Source organism: Papio anubis, chromosome 6 (assembly GCF_008728515.1).
Source record: "Papio anubis isolate 15944 chromosome 6, Panubis1.0, whole genome shotgun sequence".
NCBI lineage: Eukaryota > Metazoa > Chordata > Mammalia > Primates > Cercopithecidae > Papio > Papio anubis.
In genome coordinates, this window is record NC_044981.1 from 111,078,084 (window position 1) to 111,088,998 (window position 10,915).

Genomic DNA, 10,915 nt, shown 5'->3' on the forward strand with positions numbered 1-10,915 from the left:
GTCAACTGAAAGGCTGAATGGGAGGGAAGGCAGAGACCGTATTGGGTGTCTGCCTGCTATGCCTGTTATGTGCTCTCATTTACTCCTTTTTTTTTTTTTTTTTTTTTTTGAGCCAGAATCTTGCTTTGTTGCCCAGACTAGAGTGCAGTGGTGCAATCTCAGCTCACTGCAACCTCCACCTTCTGGTTTTAAGCGATTCTCATGCCTCAGCCTCTGGGGTAGCTAGGATTACAGGCGTGTACCACAATGCCCGGCTAATTTTTCTATTTTCATTAGAGAAAGGGTTTCGCCATGTTGGCCAGGCTGGTCTCAAACTTCTGGCCTCAAGTGATTTGCCCACCTCAGCCTCCCAAATTGCTGTGATTACAGGCATGAGCCACCACACGCACCCGGTCTCATTGACTCCTAAGAGTCCTGTCAAACATGTCTCCTGTTTTTTTAGATGAGAAAACTGAGGCCCAGAGAGGCTAAATAACTTTTCTGAGGTTACCCAGACAAATAGAAACAGCCAGGATTCAATTCCCCATGTGACTCACTCGAAAAGCAATGCTCTTTCTATTACTTCCCAATGTTATTAACACCCAATATATAAGGTTTGAGCAGTACTAGGAAATTAACAGATCCCGTGGCCAGGCGCAGTGGCTCATGTCTGTTATCCTAGCACTTTGGGAGGCCAAGGTGGACAGATCACTTGAGCCCAGGAATTTGAGACTAGCCTGGGCAACATAGTGAGACCCTGTCCCTACAAAAAAGAAACACAATTAGCTGTGTGTGGTGGTGCGTGCCTGTGGTCCCAGTTATTCAGGAGGCTGAAGTGGGAGGATTGCTTGAGGCTGGGAGGTCTCAAGGCTGCAGTGAGCCATGATCGAACAACTGCACTCCAGCCTGGGCAACAGAGTGAGACCCTGTTTCAAAAAAAAAAAAGAGAGAGAGAAATAAAAAGAAAAAAGGCAATTACCTTGTGCAATTGACAAGCCTTTCATTTTGCCAAAAAAAAGAAAGCTCTGGGCAAAAAGTGCAAGGCATGGCTTTTCTTGTTCATCTGGCCTACTTTCCTGTGTTTGGCTTTAGATCTAGTTTTGTCCAAATTATACTAAAAAGGAAAAAATATTTTCCCAAATATGCAAGCATTTCTATGAGCTAGAAGCAATGGTGGCAGAGGAAAAGGGAAAGGAAAAACGTTTTTACCTGTTAACCTCTCTATTCTGTCATTAAGGAAATTCACTTATTATAGCCTTTTCATAGCTTTATATTACCACAATGGTCCTCAAACTTCAGTGCAACAGAATCTCCCAGAGGGCTTGATGAAACAGATAGCCAGCCCTGCCCCTGCAATGTCTCATTCAGTGGGTGTGGTGTAGGGCCAAGAATTTCCAGCAGATTCCTGGGTGGTGCTGATGCCGGAAGCCATACTTTGAACAGCACAGTGTGACTAGATCGCTTCTACTATGATGCAACTCCCCTGTCTTGGCTCTACTTGCTTCTCAGAATTCTAATAAGCAGAGGAGCTCATGAAGGGCTATGAGGGGATTTGTGCCGACTGTGGCATGATTCTTCTTTTGTAGCAAGGCGGTCCTTAATGAGATGTGGGCAAGGTGCAGATCTGTGTGTGGACCCTTAGAAGAAGTGTGTGTGTAGGAAGCTCTGGGATTTATTCTAAACCTCCCTGTCTTCATTCTCAATGCCTTCGTAATCTGTCAGTACAGAATAAAATGTAGTGGAAAGTAACAAATACCCTAAATTATTTTTAAAGAGGTCACCTGTACGCTCTTCCTTATTATAAGGAAGACAAGGATCCTGATGAAAAGATGAAATGATATTAGGTAATTTGCCAAAATCACACATCTTTGTTTTTTTCAGACAGGGTCTCACTCTGTGCAGTCGTGTGAACATGGGTTCACTGCAGCCTTGACCCCCTTAGGCTCAAATGATCCTCCTGCCTCAGCCTCCAGAGTGGCTGGGACTGCAGGTACACCCCACCACACCCGGCTTTTTTTTTTTTTTCTTTTTTTTCATTTTTTGTAGAGACAGGGTCTCACTATGTTGCCTAGGCTGGCCTCGAACTCCTGAGCTCAAGTGATCCTCCCACCTTGGCACAGTGCTGGGATTACAGGCTGAGCCACGGTGCCTGACCTTCACACAGCTTCTTAGTGGTAATTACAGAGTTCAGGCTACCCATTTCCAGGGCCCTTTCTGCTACCATCACACTGTGTAAGAAACTTTTCCTAGCGTTTTGCTGTTTCTATTTTTTTTCTGTCTTTTTTTTTTAACAAATGAAAATGGACTAAAGAATTTTTTTCTCTTTCCAGTTAGATAAGAGATACCCACAAGCAAAGGTCTGAAGGCAGCCAGCCAGAGAGAGCCAAGATACAGAAACATACACAACCTGGGGAGACAGGAGTGATCTGGAAGAGAATGCAGGTTTGACCCCCTCCCAACTCCACTCCCTCCTCCCAACTTGTCCCTCCCTCCCTCTGGAGATGTGCTAGCAGGCAACAAATGCCCAAAAGGCAACAGGGAGAGGAAAGAAATGTGCCTTACACACAAAGTGGACTTTAGCTCCTAAATAAGAGCATGTCTGAATACAATGTAGAATTGGGCAATTTTTTTTTGAGACAGAGTTTTGCTCTTCTTGCCCAGGCTGGAGTGCAATGCTGCGATCTCAGCTCACTGCAATCTCGGCTCACTGCAACCTCCGCCTCCCGGGTTCTAGCGATTCTCCTGCCTCAGCCTCCCGAGGAGCTGGGATTACAGGCATGTGCCACCACGCCTGTCTAATTTTGTACTTTTAGTAGAGACAGGATTTCTCCATGTTGGTCAATCTGGTCTCAAACTCCTGATCTCAGGTGATCCACCCGCCTCGGCCTCCCAAAGTGCTGGGATTACTGGCGTGAGCCACCGCACCCGGCCGTCTTGTGCAATTTTAAGGAAGATCAGTCCCATTACTCTGAATCTACCAAAATATTCAGGGAGACAGTAGCAGTCATCAGCAGTCACTAAGTTGCTTCTGGAGGAAAGTTTTATCAAAATCTGTCTTTTCTTGCAGTTACCAATATTAATGTTTTACGGTACATTTGCTTCCTCGTTTATAAAGCACTTTCACAATGGGAAAATCTTGTGACGTACAGTCTTTAGTTATACATTCTGAAATGAGGAATGGCTGAGACAGGGCAGGTGAACTCTTTCTCAGTCACCAAGCTGAAGTTTGCACATGAGATATTAAGAAACGATGCAAGCATCTTGTAGATTGTCTTCTATGTGTTTCTAAGGACACAGAGAAGGCGAAAGAGTTGTTGATGTCTCTTTGGCCCAAATTGTTTGTGAGACCCGTATACTGAGCTGCCAACTCCACTGACCCTTGGATATCTCTTAGGCTTCTCAAATTGCCCCACGCTCATGTCAGTATGTGCCTCCATATCCAGGTTGGCAATCCGGAAACTTCATTCTTCACCCCACAGTTCCCACAGCAGATAATCAGGTATCACGCCCTGTCAATGTGCCTCCTACCAGCTGTTGATCTCACCCACGGATCTCCAGCCAAACTGCTCCTACTTTAATATAGGCCATTATCAGTTCTTGTCTGGATTATCCTCTTTTTTAAAACTTTTATTAATTGTATTATTATTTTTTTTTTAGAGATGGGGTCTCCCTATGTTGGTTAGGCTAATCTTGAACTCCTAGGCTCAAGTGATCCTCCCACCTCAGCCTCCTGCGTAGCTGGGACTACAGGTGCATCCCACCACACCCAGCTTGCCTGGATTATTCTAACAGTGTGTAAGTTAACCTCTTCTCAACCTCCAGGCCTCAATTCTCTGCAAGCTAGATGCCACTGACATTTTAGGGAGAAACATCTGTCTCATGCAGGGCTGTTCTGTGCCATGCAGGATGTCGAACATCTGTGGCCGTAACTCATTACATACCATAACACCCTAGCCATTGTGGTAACCAGACACGTGGCAGCACATCGGAGGTGGAGAGCGGAATGTTTCACTAGCCCGACACTGAGGATCGCTACGGTAAGAGGATTGCCTCTTTTCCCTGCTAAATTATTTCAATGACTTTGTAGGATAAATCTCACATCTTGAAATGCCCCGCTGGCCATCTCTGCAGTATCTTTTCTATAGTCTTTAAGAAGGACCTAGTTATGTTTAGATTTCAAATACTAGAGGCAATCCCATCTGCTTTTCTGGGAATTAGGTAAGCCTCCGAGGCTCACAGGGATAAGTAGGATCAAGCACAATGTGGTTTTAAAATTAGCCTTATTTAGAGTATTGCCTCTTTGTTCATTACTTATACCTAGTTATTTGAGATTATTGAAACAAATAGAAAAAGGAAGCACAGGGTTAAGAATTAGCACTGGGCTTTAGTATTCAATATTCTTTTGTGGGCACATTATACTTAGGTCCTGATTTCATCGTTTAGGAATTGTTACTCTACCTCTGGTCTCTAAACATAGGAGTTACACTTAGTGAAGCCTCTCTTGAAGGTTACATGTTAAATTACACTTCTCCTGTTAAAACTTTTAATGTCGACAGGGTGGGGTGGTTCACGCCTGTAATCCCAGCATTTTGGGAGGCCGAGGCGGGCACATCACGAGATCAGGAGATCGAGACCATCCTGGCTAACACGGTGAAACCCCGTCTCTACTAAAACTACAAAAAATTAGCCGGGCGCGGTGGCGGGTGCCTGTAGTCCCAGCTACTCGGGAGGCTGAGGCAGGAGAATGGTGTGAACCTGGGAGGCGGAGCTTGCAGTGAGCCGAGATCGTGCCACTGCACTCCAGCCTGGGCGACAAGGGGGACTCCATCTCAAAAAAAAAAAAAAAAAGAACAAAAAAACTTGTAATATCAACAAGTGATAGAAGAAGAATATGCACAGTTGCAAGATGACCTCACTCATAACTGTAATACTACAGTAAAGATGTCTCACACATGTAATCCCAACACTTTGGGAGGCTAAGGCAGGAGGATGGCTTGACTCTAGGAGTTGGAGACCACTAGCCTAGGCAACATAGGGAGACCCATAGGGAGACCCTGTCTTTATAAAATATAAAAAATTTTCCGGCTATGGTGGGGCACACCTGTGGGTGTTGTAGAGGCTGAGGTGGGAGGATTGCTTGAGCCAAGGAGGTGGAGGCTGCAGTGAGCCATGATCACATCACTGCACTCCCACCTGGGTGACAGAGTGAGACCCTTTCTCAAATAAACAAATCATGATTATTTTCACCGCCATGCTATCTTCAAACCCTCGTTAGCTTAGCCAAACCTGTGTTATCACTTCAAAGTCTCAGCTTTCTCATATTAAATGAAGGGCTCAGCTTATTTTCCTAATTCCAATTATATAGGTTGGAGACAATAAGCAATCTGTTAGGAGAAGCTTGCATGTGTATCAAAGTTGTACCAGGTTGTCTGTGACCAGCAGATGCATTTCCAGAATCTCATTAGAAATGAACAGTCATGGCCGGGTGCAGTGGCTCATGCCTCTAATCCCAGCACTTTGGGAGGCTGTGGCGGGTGGAGCAGTTGACTCCAGGAGTTCAAAACTAGCTTGGCTAACATGGCATAACTCCGTCTCTACTAAAAATGCAAAAATTAGCTGGGCGTAGTAGTGGTCGCCTATAGTCCCAGCTACTCAGGAGGCTGAGGCATGAGAATTGTTTGAACCTGGGAGGTGGAGGTTGCAGTGAGCCTCAGTTGCACTACTGCACTCCAACCTGGGTGATGGAGTGAGACTCTGTCTCAAAAAAAAAAAAAAAAAAAGAAAAGAAAAGAAAAAAAAAACGAGCAGTCATGTTGTTTGAAGTCATAAGTCTCTGATTCCAGAGAGTGTCCTGCCCCATGCCCGGAAGGAAGGAATTCGAGCTCAGAGAGACCAAGAAGAATCTAGACAGACAGGCCTTGCTGGGTTTCCCCACTAAGTCTGTTAGCATTAGATCATATCCTTTTTGTCCAATCATATTTCTCCACGTCCATACTTTGTTGAACCTATGCATTAAAATGAACAATTTCCCCTGCATTTTTGGGTCCTCATTCTGAAGGCTCCTTGGTACACATGAATACAATTTGTATGACTTTGTTTTAAAAAAGAATAGGGCCAGGTGTGGTGGCACATGCCTGTAATCCAAGCACTCTGGGAGGCTGAGGTGGGTGGATCACTTGCGTCCAGGAGTTTGAGACCAGCCTGAGCAACATACCAAAACCCCATCTCTATTAAACATGTATGTATATAATTCTTTATTCTTGACTAGGATTTCAAAATAAAAACATAGAATACACTTTGAGGGGCCAAGACAGGAGGATTGTTTTAGGTCAGGAGCTTGAGACCAGCCTGGGCAACATGACAAGGCCCCATCTCATGGTGGCACATGCCTGTAGTCCCAGCTACTCAGGAGATGGGAGGATCCCTTGAGCCCAGGAGTTCAAGGTTACACTGAGCTCTGATGGCATCACTGCATTCCAGCCTGGGTGACAGAGCCAGACTCCATCTCTGCAAAATATGAAATCAAAATAAAAATAAATGTTTAAAAGTTAAAGAAAAAAAGAAATAGTCATGTAGATTTGAATGTATGTGTCACTGATTTTGTGTTCAGGTTCCAAGCTCCACTACTATCTGGGAATCCCTGAACTGCGTCTATTTCCTTTCTTACAGAGTTGGAGAAAGAGGTTCTAACTCTGGTTCTGGTTATTGGTTGGCATTTCAGAGAAGGTTTGTGTGACTATCCAAAAACTGGACATAAAACTTTATATTGGGGAGTCAGAGGTCAGCTGGAAGATTAATGAGATTCTAATTAAAGGAGCCCAGGACCTTTGATCATGAATAGAGATCTTTGTGGATTCACACCTATCCTAGATACATTCATTCCAAACTCTCACGATGCTCTATGAACAAAGGGTGCTAAGTAGTTCAAAGCAGAGCTTAAATGTATGATGAATATCACAACAGATAAGAGAAAAGCAATCAAAACTGAGTCCGAGTGAAATTACAGAAAGAAAATCCATGGCATTTAATTAGATTGCATTTTATTTAGATAAATGAAAATTTGCCCCAAACAGAACTAGGAATCAAATATTGTCTTGGACTAGAGGTAATTGCTAAGCTGGAAGCTTATATTGAAAACTAATATTTCCAGCCCTTGACTATCTGTAGTTCCAAACATCAAAGGAAAATATTGGAACAATTTATCTATGTACAGAGAGAGGCAACTCATGGGTACCATAAGCAAAATAACCTGAGGGGGAACATTTGATATTACAAGAAGTGGCGAGAGTTTACAAGTCTTGCATTGCTTTCTATTGTACATGGCTCTGTAGTAATGCCAAAAATAACAAAATGTAGGCACTTGCTCTGACTTCTGCAGTTTACATTAGATTATTATGTACTTCATAAATTAACAGCAGCTTTAGAATTATAAAACAGTATTGTATTTCATGCTACTGTTGGTGCTCCTCTTGTTAAAATAATGTTCTCAACGGACATAGATATAGAACTTGTACAGAAGTAACTCTGGGCACATCCAGATAGTACAAAAAGCAGTCATGAAGCAGCTACTCATGGAATCTCAACTGTGATAGCCAGCGAGCACCTGGCCACAGGTGGTAGGAAAAGACAAACACGGGTGGAATTTAAACAAAAACAGCAATTTCCCACAAATTACACAAATCTTTAATCTGTTCAAAACAGCACAGAATGTCTTCTTGTCATAGAGAGGAAGTCAGTATGAATTTGTTATAAATTGCTGTCATTTCCAAAACTCTTTAGTTGATGTTCAGAACTAGACACCAGCACTTGGATTTAAATCTCAGTTGGCACCCTCCCCCAAAAAAATTATATATATATATCTCCAGGAGGATATATATATCTCAGAGGTTTTTTGAATTTGGGGATTTTAATAATGATGCATGGGTAGCTGTTATATATATCTGAGAATAACTCCTAAAAGATGACTTCCAACTATAAACAAGACTATACACTGCTATCATGACGTGTTTTACTAATATGGCCAATTATGTATGAAGTTAGATTTGTTAGCATAAAAGAAACTACTTTCAGTTTTAAAAGCAAACTTTCTTTCCATTAAAACTAGGCTTTCCAGCTAATCGGCAGTCAAAATTCAAATTCTCAAACTGCAGTACCAAGTTTGAGTAAAATCTAGAAAGCTATATGCCAGGCCAGTTCTATATGTCAAGAGTAGATAAGTGACACTGTTCTTTGTGTGACAAATTGTCTGACAAAACCCTTAATGCAGGCTGAGGCAGGAGAATCACTGGAACCCGGGAAGTGGAGGTTGCGGTGAGCTGAGATCGTGCCATTGCACTCCAGCCTGGGCAACAAAAGCGAAACTCCGTCTCAAAAACAAACAAACAAACAAACAAAAAACAAACCCTTAATGTATGAGCATGACTCATTATTTTGACGTTTAAAAAATTTTCCAAGATTATTTCAGGAAAGGCATTTTTACTATTAAGCCTTCTTAAAATTTCTTTCTAGAGACGTTTGTTATTGTTTGAAACCAAAAATATTAACACAAAAAATTTGACATTTTCAGGAACTACCAGATGGTAGAATTGTAGCAAGAATGTCAATCTGAAAAGCTACTGGTTTATTTCAGGAAAAGCATCTCTGCCATTGCTTCCTCTGAACACACAACTCAAACCAGTGAAAAGGGCTTTCATGTAATGACTACATCAGAAAGTTCTAGCTTATCAATCCTTGTCTTCATCATTCTAATGTGGTACATATATATCCCAGGCTTCCTGGTATCTAATAAAACCAGCAAATCTAAGTGAAGCAAATATTTTATTTAAATCAGTCGTCAAATCACAACTTATCCAAATCAATGTGTTGCAACATTGTTCTTAAAAGAATGGCACAAATATGGGCACAAACACAATCCAGTATCTATCAAAATACCATTTGTAAAGAACCTGACTTATTTCATGCTGTGTGTGAATGCAGTCCAGCATACAAGAGTACAATCAAAAACTTACAACAATTCTTTTCTTCATAACATATAAAACATTTCACTACTTTGCCTCAGGATTAAGCATACTTATCGGCCCAAACAACCATAACAAGTAGGAAAAAGGATGTAAAGTTAATTTGCTACCAGAATATAACTTCTTTCTAACCTCCACTGGGTTAGAAAGAAAAAGTTCCCAATGGCAAGAGAACATTCTGTATGTTTCAAAATGCTTTTTAGTTTTAGCACACCGTGCGTAATAGGAAAGTGACCAATTTCAGAGTGTCACTAAATATGGACCTCAATCATTAGTGAATTTTAAAGAATTGTACCTTGATCAGGAATGTTACTTCTAGGAAGCTCTGTTTTTCGCGGGTTATAACTGAGGCTTAAAGCTCCCCAAGGCTGCACTATGGCACATGCCCCGTCATATACTGTGTGATACAAAAAGCATGTAGTATCCTGCACATTTCCTTAAACATTAAGAAAAAAATATACAATAGATACAGGAGGAGGATTGCTTAAAACATACATATAAATACATAAAGAATGATACTCCAGTTTGAGAAGTAGAACTAGGTATTGCCAACTCCAGTTCCAGGTTAAGAATTTAGGACCGTAAATCAGAATTTATGTGGTTATCAAGGGAAAATAGTAGGTTGGTCTTGGGAAGAGGAAATGTTAAATGGCTCTAGCTCCTGATGAAGCCTCAGGATTGTCAGGGGCTCTCTAGAAATGACATCAGTTGATGTGCCTGCTCTCCAATTCTCAAAGTTCTGAAATACTGGTCTTCAGTCTCAGCAGCAGCGTTCATTTTCTTCTACTACTTGTCTTCACATTCTGGTCTTCCAAATAGACAATGAGTTTAACTGTAGGAGGAGGAGAATCAGCGTGAATAAAATCTCCTTTTTCTCTCTCATTTATTAACAACAGGATAGTTGTCAAAGTGACCTAATAATACCATAGTTTAACTACATTAAAGAAACAAAGATGGGGCCAGGCGCGGTGGCTCACGCCTGTAATCCCAGCACTTCGGGAGGCGAGGCGGGCGGATCATGAGGTAAAGAGATTGAGACCATCCTGGCCAACATGGTGAAATACAAAAACAAACAAACAAACAATAAACAAAGATAGGGCTGGGTGTGGTGACTCATGCCTGTAATCCCAGCACTTTGGGAGGCCAAGGCAGGCAGATCACTTGAGGTCAGGAGTTCGAGACCATCCTGGGGGAAACTCGTCTCTACTAAAAATACAAAAATAAGCTGGGGCATGGTGCATGTGTCTGTAATCCCAGCTACTCGGGAGGCTGAGGCAGGAGGATTGCTTGAACCTGGGAGACTGAGGTTGCAGTGAGCCAAGACTGCGCCACTGCACTCCGGCCCAGGCGACAGAGTGAGACTCTGTCTCAAAAACAAAACAAAACAAAACAAAACAAAACGAAGATGGGTTGGGCACAGCGACTCACGACTGTAATCCTAGCACTTTGGCAGGCGGAGGCAGAAGGATTTCTTGAGGCCAGGAGTTTGAGACCAGCCTGGGCAACATAGCAAGATCCCTGTCTCTACAAAAAATTTAACAATTAGCCGGGAGTAGTGGCATGCGCCTGTGGTCCCAGCAGCTACTCAGGAGACAGAGGCAGAGGCAGGCGATTTGCTTTAGCCCAGGAGGTCAAGGCTGTAGCATTTCATGATTGCACCACTGCATTCCACCCTGGGTGACACAGCAAGGCTCTCTCAAAAAACAAAACAAAGATAGGGCCGGGCGCAGTGGCTCACGCCTGTAATCCCAGCACTTTGGGAGGCCGAGGCGGGTGGATCACGAGGTCAGGAGATTGAGACCTCCTGGCTAACATGGTGTAAACCCATCTCTACTAAAAATACAAAAAAATTAGCCGAGTGTGGTGGCGGGCGCCTGTAGTCCCAGGTACTCCGGAGGCTGAAGCAGGAGAATGGCGTG

At 42.8% G+C, this 10,915-nt stretch overlaps 1 protein-coding gene across 5 annotated transcripts in view; it reads right to left on the reverse strand.

The window, feature by feature from the left end:
• Positions 1-7,002: 7,002 nt before the first annotated feature.
• The window catches only part of AKAP12 (A-kinase anchoring protein 12), a 120,392-nt gene continuing 116,479 nt past the window's right edge, over positions 7,003-10,915 (reverse strand). For all 5 annotated transcript variants that reach the window (XM_003898033.3, XM_017958219.2, XM_003898034.3 and 2 more), the window contains one exon: positions 7,003-9,828. The gene's annotated coding sequence lies outside the window, so the exon portion shown is untranslated. The remainder of the gene's footprint in view (positions 9,829-10,915) is intronic.